The sequence below is a fragment of the Leucopleurus acutus genome (genome assembly GCF_964270905.1).
Source record: "Leucopleurus acutus genome assembly, chromosome: 7".
In the NCBI taxonomy this organism is placed as follows: domain Eukaryota; kingdom Metazoa; phylum Chordata; class Mammalia; order Artiodactyla; family Delphinidae; genus Leucopleurus; species Leucopleurus acutus.
Window position 1 is genome coordinate 59067198 of NC_139150.1, and position 18592 is coordinate 59085789.

An 18592-nucleotide genomic window follows, 5' to 3' on the forward strand; every position below is an offset into this window, starting at 1 on the left:
TAACACCATCTATAATTCAGAACTGAAAAATAAATCTGTCACTGACAGATTTTTTCCTAGTTGTTCCACCGTTTTGAGTGTGTTGTAATTTTATTTATAAAAGAAAAAAAAAACAACTCAGTCTTAGTATATTTTCTAAGAGGAATATCAAGTGAATATAATATAATGTTTGAATATTTCATCCACCCATCCATCCATCCTAACCAATATTTGTTGAGTGCCAACTACATATCAGGCATTTTATCAGGGTGCTAGGACCCTAGGAAGAGAAGGAGTTAAGATGTGTTGTAGGCTTACCTTGTGTTAGCCACTGTATGTGTTTTCAGACACAGTCCTTGGCCTCAAGAAGCTCAAAACCTACTTAGAAAAATAGAAATAAAAATTATTAAAAAAAAATATTTCAAACGCTAAGTTGTCTTCAACATATCATATTTTCACCATTCTTTTTTTTTTTTTTAGGGGGGATTGAGACAGAGAGGAGAAAAAACAAGAGGGTTAATGAGAAGCTGGTATCAATTTTATGTCATACAATCTTTAACTGAAAGAGTGAAATACCAACTCAATATGGAATGTTCTTTTGTCCACATGATGGAAAGCAAAGGATATTGAACATTCCTTACAATTCTGAATTGGGATTATCATGTCTAACATAAAATGGTTAAATTAGCTTCTTACAACATCTATTTCATCAAGTCTAATGAATGTCATAGTTTCTTGCTTCCTGAAATTACATAATACTTTCAAATTTCCCATCCTCTGGTCTTTGTGGAGCTGGATGCTGTCAAAGTTCTTAAGGGGATCACTTAAACCATAGCAGCCAAGATAAAGCAAATCCTTGTCTCCCTATTGATCCTGGGACTAACTCACATGGAAGAATTCTAAATCTTATCAGAATTACATTTATGGAAAATAATCTCATTATTAATTTTTCAAAATTCATACTCTGAAACATGTAAAAAAGCACTTTGTCTTAATTCCTTAATAGAATTTAGAATATCCTAATTATTCCTGTTTGTTTTTAGAATTATTTCCTTCTGTCCAGACAACCTTCTTCTCAACTCTTTTTCACACGTTCAACTCTTGTTTCTCCTTCAATTCCCAGGGAAGTTGTCATCTCATGCAGAAAGCCTTCCTTGACATCGTGCTTCCTCCAAGTTTCACTTCAATGTATTTTTTAGATGCTCCAACAGCTCTGTGTACTTCCTTATCACGTTACCTTGTGTCACAGAAACTGGCTAGTTGTTTAGAAAACTGTTTGCCTTTTCCTCTTGTTACAGAGCCAGGCTATGTTCTTTCAGATAGATGTGAGATGTGACTGAATTCTTCACAAGGGAATACAGCCAAATATAAATCATGCCACAATCAGTCCTGGCCTTAAAACATCTCATACATGATCCTTTATTCTGTGTTCCTATCTGCAGGTAGAATCCCTGAGGACCTACAGAAGAAAGATCCCTAAGAAGGAAAGAGCCTTGTCCTTCAGTCACATCTTTCAGGATCACCTCTCACCTCCGCTAATAAAGTCTATTCACACTAAGAGTGTTATAAAAATGACTATCCATCACCTGGCCCTGACTAGAAACATCTACTGGCACTGGAGTTTCAGGTAAATGAGAATCAAACTTTGGTTCTTTTTTTATTGAAGTTTAGTTGATATACAATGTTATATAAGTTAAAGGTGTACAATGTAGTGATTCACAATTTTTAAAGGTTAGATTCCATTCATAGTTATTATGGAATATTGGCTATATTCCTGTGTTGTACAATATCTCCTTGTAGCTTATTTTATACTTAATAGTTTGTACCTCTTAATCCCCTACCCCTATAGTGTCCCTCTCCCACTTCCTCTCCCCACTGGTAAACACTAATTTGTTCTCTATATCTGTGAGTCTATTTCTTTTTTGCTATCTGCACTAGTTTGTTGTAGTTTTTAGATTTCACATATAAAGTGATATCATGCAGTATTTGTCTTTCTCTGTCTGACTTATTCCACTCAGCATAATACCTTCAAAGTCCATCCCTGTTGTTGCAAATGGCAAAATTTCCTTCTTTTTTATGATTGAGTAGTAGTCCATTGTGTGTGTGTGTGTGTGTGTGTGTGTGTGTGTGTGTGTGTGTGTATACCATATCTTAACAAATAACTTAAAATTTTATATGGAAACACAAAAGACCCAAAATGGCCAAGACAAAATTGAGAAAGAAGACAGAGGTGGAGGAATCATGTTCCCTGACTTCAGACTATACTACAAAGCTATAGTCCTCAAAACAGTATGGTACTTGCACACAAACAGATCAATGGAACCGAATAGAGAGCTCAGAAATACATGCACACACTATGGTCAATTAATCTATGACAAAGAAGGCAAGAATATACAATGGAGAAAAGACAGTCTCTTCAATAAATGGTGTTCGGAAAACTGGACAGCTACATGTAAAAGAATAAAATTAGAACATTCTCTAATGCCATATACAAAAACAAACTCAAAATGGATTAAAGATGTAAATGTAAGACAAGATGTTATAAAAATTTACAGGAAAACATAGGCAGAACACTCTTTGACATAAATCACAGAAAAAAATGTTTTTGATCTCTCTCCTAAAGCAAAGGAAATAAAAGCAAAAATAAACAAATGGGACCTAATTAAACTTAAAAGCTTTTGGCATATCAAAGGAAACCACTGACAAATGAAAAGACAACCTACTGAATGGGAGAAAATATTTGCAAATGATACGATCGAAAAGTGGTTAATATCCAAAATATAGAAACAGCTCATACAATTCAACATCAAAAAATAAAAACAAACAAACCAAAACCCTGATCAAAAAAGGGGGCAAAAGATTGGAATAGACATTCTTCCAAAAGAGGACATGCAGATACCCAACAGGCACATGAAAAGATGCTTAACATCAATAATCATCAGGGAAATGCAATCAAAACCACAATGAGATATCATCTCACACCTGTCAGAACGGCTACCATCAAAAAGAACACAAGTGGGACTTCTCTAGTGGTCCAGTGGTTAGGACTCTGCCTTTCCACTGCAGCGGGCACAGGTTTGATCCCTGGTCAGGGAACCAAGATCCCACAAGCCACGCAGTACCGTCAAAAAAAAAAAAAAAAAAAACTGTTGGTGGGAATGTAAATTGGTGCAGCCACTGTGGAAAACAGTACGAAGGCTTCTCAAAAGACTAAAAATAGAAGTAACTGTCATCCAGCAATTCTAATCAAAAGTGTATAACCAAAAGAAACAAAAGCAATAATTCAAAAAGTTATATGCACCCCAATGTACATAACTGCATTATTTACAATTGCCAAGACATGGAAGCAACCTAAATGTTCATCAACAGATGGATAAATTTTAGTTCTCTGAGCGATTAAAATGGTGGGTATTACAGCACTTAGCCTACAAAGACTGTGATTATTTAATCTGTTTGACCTCCCCCATTGGATTATAAGCTATAGTACTCCCACAGAAACTGGTTTTGTTTTGTTCTAGGTTACAGCTGGAACATAGTATATGGCACATGATGACCATCTCTCTCTATTTTTTAATAACTTCAATTTTATATGATAAAATGTACCATGAAGATTTCATAGGAAATATTATTGTAAATACAGTTTTCCCTTTGGGCGTGGGGGGATGCAAGGCTTCTTTTGGCACAGTCTTCAAAGTACCTTCTGGTAAAAACCTTAAAGGTAGAATCTGATTTTGCTTTGGAGTTCAAAGCAAGTGACAACATTGAAACAGTTTTTGCAAAACTGCTTTTGTAGGCTTCTATTTGCAGTTTTGGGTAGAATGGTGAGAGCATTTGCAAAACGTTAGTCAGAAATAACAGATTCAAAAACTCCCTACTGTAGTTGCAGTTATTTGGAATGTCCTTCAAACTGCCACTGGGGATTTAGCGCCAATGGAGAGAAAATGAAAGATAATTTTCTTTCTTTTTCAAAACAATAACCAATCACAGAACCCAAGACCTTCTGCTCTTCTCATAGTACAATGAAATAGCTTTTGAATTTCAGACAAAAATAGACACACCTGACAAGCAATATCAAGCCTTAGTCAGCAAGCAACCATGTACTTATTGCCAACCCATCTCTTTCTCACCTTTCTTCTACAGCTAAAAACACTATATACACTGACTCCTTTTGGGAAGCCACCTGTTTGAGGCCACTTCCCAAAGGGCTCTCCATAAATTTCACCCATCTGTCTCTTTACTATTGTCCACTTACAGGTTAAATTTAGTCCTGTTTGGCAGAACCTAACTTTCAGACGCATACTTCCTTTACTTTCAGCCCTGTTTAAGTGAGGAAAATATAGAGATGGTCAGATCTCCCTGCTTCTTTTCTGAAGAATTAAGAGGAAGCTTTTCCTGCTAGACATGCAACTGCATTGCCTTTTAACCTGAAGTAAAAATCCTCAGGCACTATTCTGCAACTCACTTAGATTATTGCTTAACGGCACCGTTAGGCTATATTTTATGATAGCTTTAATACATTTGTAGTTCACTCGCATCAATGTTAATATATCATTTACCTTGGTAAAGCACTTGTCTCTTGAGTGTCAGGAAAATGCACCATTGGATCTGCCAACTGAAGCCATTTCTTAGAGATTTTATAGACATGAATGCAACTCTTCTTCTTCTCAGACCACTCCAAAGCTACCTTTCCTTTCTGACTACAAATATCAACCTAATCACCAGTTGATCTAGTAGAGGAGACAACAGAAAGTATGTAACGCCAGCCCAGAATAGAAAACATTCAATTCTTTCTAAGTCATGCTTCATGTTTAGGTCAACTGAATTTCCTACATGTGGCCAAAGTGCAAATTATTAAGTCTCAATTTTGTTTCTTTTCTGAAGACTAAGGATAAGATGGATCATAAATTCCTCTAAGTGGGAGAAAATGGATTTTTGGCAGTTGATTTCACCAAGTAAGCACACCCTCCAGCTCACAGAACATGCCTGATACGGGTGAGAGGATGAAGCACACAAGAAGAGAACTGGTGTAAAGGCATGGGTTCTTTCATCTCTATGCTCTCTGCCAAAGTTCTAACTAATTGTTGCAGCTGAGGAAGCTGTAAGAGCTAAAGTCAATAACTTTCAATAGCAGAACTGTCCATGGTGAGGTATAATCTCGGCTGATATACTTTTAGTAGTTACAGATGTTCACTGGAAATTGTTCTAAGAACTTTTGAAGGTTTCCATTTACTTTGGACATAACCCCAGTTTTTTGTTTCCCCCACAGAAATAAGAAACATCTCATAAATAATAGCCTTTCCTCTAGTGTGTTTTACATTGGAAGAATATCATCTTTTATTTTTTAAACAGAGTTAGCTAAAGTCAAATCATGTTATTTTACATTCTGACACATAAAAAAATACTTTGGATTTCCTCACTGCAATTTTTATCTTTGCTATATGGCATCCCTTCTGTTATAATGTGAAAATTCCAAGTTTCATTAATGACTCATGACTCTATCTTATGTAATAGGCATATTTTAATTAAAATACTTCAAACTTTAAAAAGGCATTTTAACAGAAAGATGGAGTTGAATTTATATGCTCTTTTTACAACTCTATTTAAATTTTCAAAAAGTTTACTTCATATGAAGATCTTTTCTTCTGTCAACTCTATCCTAAAACACCAAAAAAATCCTGATTATCAAAATAGCATGCCATTGGGGCTTCCCTGGTGGTGCAGTGGTTGAGAGTCCGCCTGCCGATGCAGGGGACATGGGTTCGTGCCCCAGTCCGCGGGGATTCCGCATGCCGCGGAGCGGCTGGGCCCGTGAGCCATGGCCGCTGGGACTGTGCGTCCGGAGCTTGTGCTCCGCAGCGGGAGAGGCCGCAACAGTGAGAGGCCCAAGTACAGCTAAAAAAAAAAAAAAAAAAAAAATAGCATGCCATTTTAAAACAGTTCCTACATTAGCACAAGTAGCTGTGACCCTTTAAAGTGGTTTAAAATTACATATTAAAGAGATTTCAATAGGAGTTTTCATTCACTTTTATTTGGAATCGCTTGCACATGTTTTTCTTTAGTCTCATTTTTCATGGATTCAAGTTTGTATTAGATAAGCAATACTAGGTAAGCAAACAGCCAGAAAAAAATAAAATAAAATTTGAAATACCTAAAGGTAACTGTTCAAAATTATCAAATTTATTTTTTCACATGCAGACTCTAGAATAGAAAATCAGTTTAGATCAGGAAGAGAGTATGTTTTAAAGTTTTGTTTTGTCAAACATGTCAGACACCCTAAGTAACATATTTTTGACCCTTCCTCCTCTCCTTCTCTTTTTTATTTTGTTCCCTTTCTACTGTAAATATTTAGTAGATTGAGTGATTTGGAACTTTGTTAATTGAACAGAAAAATCCTACCTTAAACCACATTGCAATTAACATAGAAACTTAGGAAAAATATTCTACAATAAAGAAGGTTACTGGAGTATAAGATTTTCATAACACATATGGCAGGATATACAAACTGGGATAACAAATGTGCATCTCATCACTAAAGAATGAGAGTTTTTTTTTTTTTTTTTAACATCTTTATTGGAGTATGATTGCTTTACAATGGTGTGTTAGTTTCTGCTTTATAACAAAGTGAATCAGTTATACATATACATATGTTCCCATATCTCTTCCCTCTTGTGTCTCCCTCCCTCCCACCCTCCCTATCCCACCCCTCTAGGTGGTCACAAACCGCGAGCTAATCTCGCTGTGCTATGCAGCTGCTTCCCACTAGCTATCTATTTTATGTTTGGTAGTGTATATATGTCCATGCCACTCTCTCACTTTGTCACAGCTTACCCTTCCCCCTCCCCATATCCTCAAGTCCATTCTCTAGTAGGTCTGTGTCTTTATTCCCGTCTTACCCCTAGGTTTTACATGACCTTTTTTTTTTTCTTAGGTTCCATATATATGTGTTCGCATACGGTATTTGTTTTTCTCTTTCTGACTTACTTCACTCTGTATGACAGACTCTAGGTCCATCCACCTCACTACAAATATCTCAATTTTGTTTCTTTTTATTGCTGAGTAATATTCCATTGTATATATGTGCCACATCTTCTTTATCCATTCATCCAATGATGGACACTTAGGTTGCTTCCATGTCCTGGCTATTGTAAATAGAGCTGCAATGAACATTTTGGGACATGACTCTTTTTGAATTATGGTTTTCTCAGGGTATATGCCCAGTAGTGGGATTGCTGGGTTGTATGGTAGTTCTGTTTTTAATTTTTTTAGGAACCTCCATACTGTTCTCCATAGTGGCTGTATCAATTTACATTCCCACCAACAGTGCAAGAGTGTTCCCTTTTCTCCACACCCTCTCCAGCATTTATTGTTTCTGGATTTTTTGATGATGGCCATTCTGACCGGTGTGAGATGATATCTCATTGTAGTTCTGATTTGCATTTCTCTAATGATTAATGATGTTGAGCATTCTTTCATGTGTTTGTTGGTAATCTGTATATCTTCTTTGGAGAAATGTCTATTTAGGTCTTCTGCCCATTTTTGGATTTTTAATATTGAGCTGCATGAGTTGTTTATATTTTTGGAGATTAATCCTTTGTCTGTTGATTCATTTGCAAATATTTTCTCCCATTCTGAGGGTTGTCTTTTCATCTTGTTTGTAGGTTCCTTTGCTGTGCAAAAACTTTTAAGCTTCATTAGATCCTGTTTGTTTATTTTTGTTTTTATTTCCATTACTCTAGGAGGTGGATCAAAAAAGATCTTTCTGTGATTTATGTCAAAGAGTGTTCTTCCTATGTTTTCCTCTAAGAGTTTTATAGTGTCCGGTCTTAACATTTATGTCTCTAATCCATTTTGAATTTATTTTGTGTATGGTGTTAGGGAGTGTTCTAATTTCATTCTTTTACAGGTAGCTGTCCAGTTTTCCCAGCACCACTTATTGAAGAGGATGTCTTTTCTCCACTGTATATTCTTGCCTCCTTTATCAAAGATAAGGTGACCATATGTGCATGGGTTTATCTCTGGGCTTTCTATCCTGTTCCATTGATCTATATTTCTGTTTTTGTGCCAGTACCATACTGTCTTGATTACTGTAGCTTTGTAGTATAGTCTGAAGTCAGGGAGGCTGATTCCTCCAGCTCCAGTTCTCAAGATTGCTTTGGCTAAGAATGAGAGGTTTTTTGACTGCGTTTCCACACGGTCTCTTTAAAAAAACACGCAGGAGTTTTTGAAGGCCCAAGTACTTTCTAAATTATTATTTTTTAACTCAAAGTACAGTGCACTTATAGAAAAGTGCATAAGGAATGAATCATACAAAAGCTAACACCAGGTAAACACCACCTGGCTCAAAATATAGAACATTTCTATGGCTACAGCAACCTCATGCTCCCTCACAATCCCATTTCCCCCTCTTCATCAAAGGTAAACAAACATTATCTTGATTTCTAACCCTATGGTTTAGAGCTGCCTTGAACATTATATAAATATAATCATATATTACATATTGCTTTGTGTCTGGCTTCTTTATTCACCGTTATGCTCATTGGTTTCATTCATGTTGCAATTTGTCAAAAATCATTTGAATATACCACACTTTCTAAATCCATTCTATTGTTATTGAACATTGGGTCATTTCTAGTTTAGAGCAATTATAATTAATGCTGCAATAAACATCCTTGTAAAATATTTCTTGGTACACATGTTGTATATAATGAGGAGTGGAACTGCTGGATCATCTGGTACATACATGTTCAACTTCAGTAGATAATGCCAAACTGTTTCCCAAAGTGGATGTAGCAATTATACTCCCCTGAAATACATGTGTTCCTGTTGTATCACGTCTTTGCCAATACCTGGTAGGGGTACTTGCTTTGAATGTGTAGGTTAGATCAGTGAAAGAGGAGAGAGAGAATGAAGGCTTGAGGTGGAAGCAGAAGGCTCCTGACCCAGAGTCTAGTTGACTAGTAGGAGAACAATGATCGTTCTGTGAGTGGTGAAGATTTGAACGTCACTGCCAAGGATTTTTCTTTGAAGTCGGAGAATCCATGAAGTGTTGGTGAGTCAAGTGAAAAGCATGGTATTCTGTAGAATTATGAGGGTGCAAATTAATCTGGCAACGGAATTTTGGTGCATAATAAATTGTGTGTGTAGGGGAGGGAGGGCTTGAGTCCTTTCACAGGTAAATAGACAAATCCAATACATAAAATAGGAAGAGTCTACGTAGGAGAATCATTAGAAATATCTAGAGTGGTAGATTAAGGATGAAAAATATCACAAACGTTTGCTACGAAGAACTACTTTATATCATTCTATCCTGAACAACATCTTATTCTTTTTGTGATCAATTTTGAACATAGTGTGTCTCAGAAGGGATGGGAAAACAATTCCACTATTTTCTGATATGGGAATTTCCCATCAGTGTTTACTGAACTGTTTTAGTAAGTGATTGCTTTATAAGGTAATTATTTTATAATTATCCTATAAAGCCTACTTTAAAAAATGTCCTCTAGAGCCAGAAACAATCATACAATTTTATAGTTGGAAGAGGTCTTGGACAACATCTAATTAAACCTTCTCATTTCACAGATGAGGAGGTATAGGTGCACAGTTGCCCAGTTACTTGATCAGGCTAAGGCACTAGTTAATGCAAATGCAGAAGAATCCAGGCCTTTTGACCTAGAAGATAATCATCATAAATTCACTTTATTAAAGCAACACTGAAAAATGTCTTTCTTGATTTTCCTTACGTGGCCTATTTCTACACATCTATCAGAACTCACCAGAGTTCATCTACTTTAAGACCTTTTGATCTCCTCTTTACTTTCATCTACTTTAAGATCTCTGATCTCCTCACTCTTTAAGTCTGAGTTACATGTCTTACTATGTCTTAAATGACATTTTATAACGACTTCTATTCTGAAATTATCTATATACTTATCTCTTTGCCCAATATATTGAGGAACCACAAGGTAGGGACTGCTTTTTTCTCTGCTTAGGCCTTAGCATTTTGCAAAAACTTAATGTACAACAGTACTTGTTAAATATTTGTAGAATGAGTTAATTGTGTCAAAATTTGGTCCATAATCATTTTGGTATGTACGTAGGTAGAGGTGAAATATGTGCTTTACCCATCATGTTAGTCTTTTGGGCTGTTCATTGATACTTCTATTTCTCTTCTTTTCAGGCACATGGCAGAAATGTAGTTCCTTATACCTTTGAAATTAGTGTGGCTCTGTTATTTGAGCAGAAGTAACACATGTCACTTCCATGTAGAAGCCTTTAATAGTCATCAATTTGCTCTTCCCTCCCTCCAGCTTCAATGATCTTGGAGACTGAGTGAGGAAAACAATCCTTAACCAACCCATAATAGACATGTAGGATGATAGAGAAGTAATCTCTATTGTTTTAAATCAACAGGATTTTAGAGTTGCTACTGCAGTATAACCTAGCATGCCCTGGCTTAATTGTAATGAGATGAGACTGGGGACTCCGGGAGAGAGTGAGTCTTTGTATGTGGGAGGGACATGAACCATCGGCGGCCAAAGGGTGGACTGCGGTAGACAGTTTCTAAAATGGATCTTGAAGATCTCCATCTCCCGGCATTTGTGTGCTGTGTAAGTCCCTCTCCTTTGAATGTGAGTTAGACCTAAGCTTTGTTTCTACAAAAAAAAAAAAGCAAAAGTGATAGGATGTTGCTTATGAAATTAGATTTTTAAAAGACTGTGGCTTCCTTCTTGATCATCCCTCTGACTTTTTCTTTCTTGGAGCCCTTGGTCTGGAGAAAGTGAGCTGCCATGTGGTGAGTAAACCTATTGAAAAACCTACATGGCAAGGGATTAACTTCACTGGTTTATATCAGGGAAGTGTGTAAGGTTTGTAAACAGTCAATGAATGAGCTTGAAAGTGGATCTCCTGTGCTTTGCCAAAATCATGTTAGTATACTTGGAAGTGGATCATCTTCCATTTGGGCCTTGAAATGACCCCAGTCCTGGCTGATACCTTGACTGCAATCTTGTGAGAGATCCTGAGTCAGAGGCACCCAGCTATACAACCCTAATTCATAACTCACAGAAACTACGAGATAATGAAAACTTGTTGTTTCAAACTGCTATGTTTTGGGATAATCTGCTTAACTAACACATTTTGTGAGTAATTCCCTGTGTAAATATGTTGTAACAATAGGGCAGACACATTCACTTCACGTCAGACATGCCTGATGATGACTATATCTGAAGTTAAATGTACTCTTTTAATTCTTTATTTATTGAAGCACTGTAATATAGTTATAGCCCATTGGTGGATATAGGAACCCAAAGCCATATAAAAAGCAAATTCATACTTTACTTATTTGAATCAGTTAATGATATCAAAACTTCATAGATATGAACAAGGATTTCTGAATCTAAGTAATGGTGATCAGTATTTAGCACACTAGGAAGTCAGGTATTTTGGACCTCTTTGATTTTCCCAGATAACAGAAAACATGATTTGTACATTAAGGAGAAGCATGGGTTACATTAGACCATTTTCCTGTAGCTCCAATATAAGCTGACATTTACATAAATAGCTATGCCAATTCTTGTATTGCTTCTGAAAAATTTATCAAAATATGGTCAAAAGAGTGAAAGGACAGTATGAGATGAGGGCTCTCAGGCTATTTTGAGTCATCTGACTCTAAAAATGAGGGCATGACACCTACACGTTTTCCCATAGCTGTTCAATATCAGGAATCCAGGACAGTGTCTGTTCAGTAAATCAGAGAGTTAATGTTAAATTCTATATAGCAAAGATGAAAAAAATAAGCTGTAAGAAAAAAATTACAAAGTATGTGGGAGAAAGCAAGACAGCAGGTCTCATAGGAAAAAATAAACTCTTATGCTGAAAAATTTTCTGCTAGCAACCTTAGGACAATACAATAAGGCTTGAGCCCCACAGAGGGATGCTGCTTAGCTATTAAGCTAACAAGAGACTTGGAAGACAGGTATTCTAGCTATTAAAAGGTTTTTCATAGGTGAGTACAATTGTTTTCACATGTTTGAAATCTACCCTGTTTCAATCCCACCAGGCATTGCTGATGAATACTGCATTTTCCACGGAAGCAACCATTTATAATTTCCTTTTATTCTTGTTTGTTACTACAAAAGACTCGGTCTCAGGGGGCTTTGATTAAGATGAGACAAAGAATGAAACAAATAAGAGTCTGTTAAATGTCTGCCTGAAACCAGAGTTGCACCACTAAATATGAAAGACTCTTCAAAACCAATAATGAAATAACCACCCTTTTTGCAAGACTGATAAGAAAACGAAGGCGAGATGTACATTTGGGGAAACTAATTTACACTGTAGGAGGAAAGAGGAGGAAGAAGAGCAATGACAGAAAATCAACTGTTAATAAATATCAGAGAGTGCCGAGAAATCACAAGATAAGCTGTAGCATATGTTCCTCCAGCTAGAATATGGCAATCATTTCTCTGAGAAGAGAAGCTCATAGGCTCCCCCACCCCCTCCAACAGGCAATCATTTTGCATTTTACATTATTTGAAAAGAGCTTGATTATTTTCCTTTGAAAGAAACCAGACTGATTCACATTTACCTGTCAACAGAATGTTCTATTCCTCTGTTTTGCCTGTCTATTTAAAGGCATATGACCTGACTATGAAATCCCATAGACAAATAGTTCGTCAGATGTAAATAAATAATAGTGAGTGACCAGCTCATGTTTTTATGTGTTTTTTTTGGCTAAATTATAATCCATAGCCTGATAAATATGACTGATAATTGCAGTAATATGTTGAGATAATGAATATTGCTTTATTCAAGGTCAGATACAATCTTTAAAAATCATATCCAGAGGGAAAAGTTCCACATGAAAATGATAATTATGTTATTTGAAGTCTAGTTTAAAAGGAGCAACATAATATATAATCTCTTCTGGTTTTGTAAACCTGTATATTTAAACGTTGCTCTATCAAGAAGGGATCAACAAGAGAAATGTGTAAAGACAAACAAGAAGTGGGCAGCTTGTCAACTGACTTATATAGGTTTGATTTTATTTATTGAAGTAGGGTTGTAGGATCCAGTGCCTTAGTGAGACAGTGGTTCTAGAAGCATTTATGTAGCATTTCTAAATATTATACATATATTGCATATTATTGAAGGGGGATAGGGAACAAAATCCTTCACTGAGCATCTAAAAACTTGGGTTCTAGTATGAGTTCTGCAGCTTATCAAATAGGTATCTTCAGTAAATCAGTGAAACATTTTTAGCTTTAGTTTTCTCATTCTACCAAATGAAAGATATGAAAGATATAAATAAATCAATAATATTATCAAGGATCAATCTAACACAATGAACCTTATGTATCACAATTATACTACATATTTATATATAATATCTATGTATTTGTATATGTGTATGTGTGCATATAGGTGTATATATGTATATGTATATATATATATATATACACACACACACACACACACATACACCGACTTCTCAAATAAACATATCATTAGGCTGTCATTGTGACAGCACTCAAAGCTATGAAAACTTTACCAAAATTCTGAGATAAAGAAAGATAATTCACACTGAAGCTCAATTTCACAATGCTACTCAAGTAATTCACAAAGACATTCAGTTTAAAGTTTGGTTTTGCAAAATGAATCGGAATATTCTGTTTGTGGAATGCAAAGATGATCCTTTGAAAATGGAAGATCTTTGGGTGATTGGAGCTCAGTGTCCATTATCAATAAACTATCAAATTCAACCTAACTACAGGCCTACAGGAAGGCCTATTCCTACCAGGCCAACAGGAAGACATATTTCTAGATACACAAGAATTATGGCAGCCTCTGTTTCAGTATGTTCCTCAGCAAGTTGATATTAATATGAACTTTTGCGGTCTTCAGGTTTTTTATTAAAATTTTGTTTTGTTTTTTTTCCTCAGTTCATCACACAGCTTAAGATCTTTCATCTGAATGGAGCATTCACCTCCTTCAAAGAGTCTGTAGCATTGTTGCTTTTAGCCAGATATTAGCAGTTTTCCTTAATCATAAACATTATTTAAATGCAAAAAAAAAAAAATGTGTGCACACAAAGATAAATTTTTTACATGGACTATAGATTTTTCACAATGCTGAGGAACTGAAAGAGCTATAGGCTGTCAAGGGCAAGAGAGAACAAATTACCTAAAACGTAGTGCTGGAAGCAGAAGTGTGGGCAGGTCATAGATTCATCATGACTAATTAAGTAGAAATGTTTCATAAATGCTGATGTTTAGAAATTGTGAGAAAAACATTTTATGCAATCTGAAATTCCATCCTGTACCTAAATTATTTTGGGAAATTATAAGGAAAAATGTTCTACAGTTTGTAGGATAGTTCATGGGACCGAAAGTTGGGGAGGCCAGGAGTTCAGCCCATGTTTGGCCAATAGGCAGCTCTGAGATTTTGGGTGAGGATTTAACATACCTGAACTTTCACATTCTCATGTGGAAAATAAGATAATGGTCTACCTTTAAGAACATCTGCATGGCATTGTATGGTAAAAATCACATGCAATCAGAAAGCTGAATAATTGCTACCACCAACAGTTTAAGGTTTCTTCCTACTGCCTGGGACACAGTGAAATTATATCAAACAGTCATGACCCTGACCAAGTGTGAACTTTTGATTCCATCCATCACCCATCTAACCGATCATTCAATATTTATTAAGCACCACTGTAGGCAACTCACTGGTTGAACTAGAAATTCAAAAATGAAAAATGTAATATCTCTGCCCTCATGTGCCCTATAGTTTAATGGAGAAGCTTATCTCTTAATACACCAATGTTGTGTTCTTATGCACTTTCTTCTATAAAGCAGTGATTAAGCACATTGGCTCTGAAGTCAGGTCTAGGATTCTAATCCCAACTTTTTAAAGGTGGTGCCGTCTTAAGCAAGTATATTTATTTCTTTAAGCCCTATTTTCTTTACTGGCAAACGTGTACTAAAATAGTACTTAATTCATTGGACTGTTGTGAATATTAAATTAAATCACGCACATGAAGCATTTAGCGTCGTGCCTGGCATATAATATGTGCTCAATAAAAAAAATATTAACTATATTTATTAGCACTTTTTCTTACTCTGATCCTCGTATGCTTCCTCCTAGGAAAGAGAAAACCAACACCTCCTATCTAGGAGCCAGCCTGCTCCCATCATTCAGGCCTTGGGGTCTGCCTGGTCCCCACAGCTAAGTCTCAGAATTCTCCTGTTGAACATAAATATTTTCAGAGCACATCAACATCAGACAGTTTCACTCTTTGGCCATGGTGGAGCTGGACAAAAACAAGGCCACTCCATTATCATGTCTGAAAATAGATAAAAACATGAACATTGTGAAAAGTAAAAAACGATCAAACATCCCTCATCCTGGCTCATATGAGTGACTGGACTGTTGCTTCTTTTCCAGTAGTAGACTTTGTTTGGTTTTTCCTCCTTCTAGGTAAGACAAAGATACCCAGTTGTAGAGTTAATGGCAGCATTTCATGAAGAGCGAAGCCCCATTTCCTTATACTCTCCTCAAAAGCATTTAACACAGTCAAAATTCTATCACCCTCTTACTGAAGTTCCCTGTAACTCTCCATGGTATATGGTCTCCAAGGCTGCAACAAGCAATAAGTCCAGCTCTTCAACTACAGGTGTGTCCCTGGAGGTCACCGGCTGGACTGACGGCACACCTCTGTGCCATCTCTCTTGCCTCCACATGTCATTATTTTTCTACCCTGTTGCACAAGTCTTTCATTATACTTTGACTTCCTTTTCCTGGTCACCACTCCTTTCATGTTAAATGGTTACTGAAAGAAAGAATGTTCCTTTTCTGTGTATCTAATTATTATGGTTCTTCTTTTTTATAGCCCCAGTCCCGGCTATGGAAAAATTACCTCAGGAAAAAATTGGCTCACCCTTGGGCTTCCCTGGTGGTGCAGTGGTTGAGAGTCCGCCTGCCGATGCAGGGGACACGGGTGCGTGCCCCGGTCTGGGAAGATCCCACATGCTGCAGAGCGGCTGGGCCCGTGAGCCATGGCCGCTGAGCCTGCGCGCCCAGAGCCTGTGCTCCGCAACGGGAGAGGCCACAACAGTGAGAGGCCCGTGTATCGCAAAAAAAAAAAAAAAAAAAAAAAAAAAAAAAAATTGGCTCACCCTTTTGTCAGACAAGGAGATTACACAGCATCAAGATTTCTGACACTGATATCTCTTAAAACTCAGGCAAGGACTAATCTAGGAAAAGAATAATTTTGACTGGGTGTTGAGTAGTGAAAGAACACAGGAAGACTGCTAGGAATTCTGACTTTCTACAAGGGAGTAAAAGCATGCATATAGTTTGGCTCATACTTGTAGTTATAAATCTTGTTTTTCTTATATTTACTTGAGTTCAGTTATTATTTTAATTTCACTTAGATCTGTGGCTTTGTATTTCTTTAATCTTTCATAGTTTCCAGTGGGTGATTTTGGGACTATAAATACACTTGCTATTAACTGGGTTGAAAACATGCATCATAAAATCGAAGCAAACTTAAAATGTAAATTTTGTTCATTCTTCTACTCTACCCTAAGTATCCAATTAAAATTTCACTGGAAATTAGCTCTCCTGTGGGGAGTTTGTAGCCCTTTGTCAGATAGGTTTAAATCATTGTTTTCTGTTGATTTTTCCTTTATCCATTTAGTAAACATGAAACCACTTAGAAGTTAAAGATGTTTTAGGATAAACAAAGCTGCTGGTAGACACATGAGATGTGGAAGCATACCACTTTAGTTTTCTCTTGCTCTGAATAAAGTCAGTCTTGCGAATTTTAGGTAATATCTTCTCCATAAATATTTTTAGTAACTCAAGTTGGAATGCCTAAGATTTTATATTTCAATGGGATAGTGTTACTGAGGGAAATGGGCCCAAATGCAAACATATGGAGTCAGTTTTAACCTAAACTTAAATTCCTACATGTTCTAAAATAAAAATGAACTGGACAGAAACCTTATTATTCCACTGGCTGAGGGTGTCTAGTCTTAATGAAAAGCATCTGATTTTCGCCTCTGGATAGATGGCTATACAGTATAGCTTCAAAAGACTGGCGGTAGTGGAGCGGACTCCTTAATTGGTCCCTACCTGAATTCCATTATGTGAGGTCGGCCTTTGATTCTAAGGTCAGGCCTCTGGCTTCCAAATTCATCATAGCTTGGGTGTTTTTTAGAGAACTTCTCAGTCACAGAAGGAGGACACAACTCATGATTAATTATGTATATAACACCAAAGATATCCATTGGACAGCAGATCAAGTGTTATCTAGAAGGTACAGATTGAAAGTTGGTTAAGACCTGAAGGGCTTCACTGACAATGAGTGCAAAAGGAAACACAATCTCATCGTTCTAGGTAAGAAGACAAAGAAGAGGGGATGGTTGGCTGTTGTATCTAGAGTACTTTGCAATATACATAAAACTAAGCTGATCCCTCAAGGAAGGATTCTGGGTGCTGTGCACATATTACTGCTGGGATAGGAACTGACTTTAGAAAACAAAGAAGACCTTTTAAGCACATTCCCTTTTTCAGGGACCTAGTACAAAACTAGGAAAGGTGAATGTAAACGAGTTAAACGGCATTTGAAAAAAAAATATTTCAGAAATATGCCAAGATTAAAGAATTCCCAAACGTTTAAGCTATGCAGGCAACTTTTTTTTTAAATAAATTTATTTATTTTATTTATTTCTGGCTGCTTTGGTTCTTCATTGCTATGTGCTGCTTTCTCTAGTTGCAGTGAGCAGGTGCTGCTATTCGTTGTGGTGCGCGGGTTTCTCATTGCGGTAGCTTCTCTTGTTGCGGCGCACGGGTTCTAGGCACGTGGGTTTCAGTAGTTGGGGTACATGGGCTCAGTAGTTGTGTGTTGCAGGCTCTAGAGCGCAGCCTCGGTAGTTGTGGCACATGGGCTTAGTTGCTCCACGGCATGTGGGATCTTCCTGGACCAGGGCTTGAAACCGTGTCCCCTGCATTGGCAGGCGGATTCTTAACCACTGAGCCACCAGGGAAGCCCAGGTCAACTTCTTAAGAAAACGTAAAATAATTTAAAATGTAACATAAGGTCTCAAAAATAATTTTATGAAAACAGATTATAAAGTAGTTTATATACATACAATACATTTATAGGTATGTATGTATGTATTTCTAATCCTAGTGATAAACCTGAATGGCCCTGCTGTGGTCACTGGACTTGGCATTAGAAACTTGCATTCTGATTCCAGCTCTCCTCTTTTTTGCAGTGTGGTCTAGCAAGTCTTTGAACTTCTGACTGAAAATTGGCAATACCTATTTACCTACACAAGGTTGTTATCGGTCCAGTGGTGGGCACAAGATCTGATGACCTAATTAGATCAAAGGGGCAGTTTAACAGGCCACGGTTGAGGAACAGTTTTGACCATCACTGCTTGTGAGCAACGAAATGAGTGGTCCTTCTATCTGGCAGCTATCTTGGGACTAGGAGGGAGGAAACTTGGCAAAAAAGCCGAGGTGAGGAAGAGGATAGAAGGGAGGAATCACTGTGAATTTGAGCAGAAACCATGATATCCTACACGGGGAGTCTTTCTGATCC

General features: G+C 36.9%; 1 protein-coding gene across 4 annotated transcripts in view; it reads right to left on the reverse strand.

Moving 5' to 3' along the window:
* The window catches only part of PTPRD (protein tyrosine phosphatase receptor type D), a 1574709-nt gene that overhangs the window by 810653 nt on the left and 745464 nt on the right, over positions 1–18592 (reverse strand). For 3 of the 4 annotated variants that reach the window (XM_082842820.1, XM_082842821.1, XM_082842823.1), the window contains one exon: positions 298–357. The gene's annotated coding sequence lies outside the window, so the exon portion shown is untranslated. Of the gene's footprint in view, positions 1–297; positions 570–18592 lie in introns of those variants that run through there. The other variant, XM_082842824.1, reaches the window with a different exon arrangement.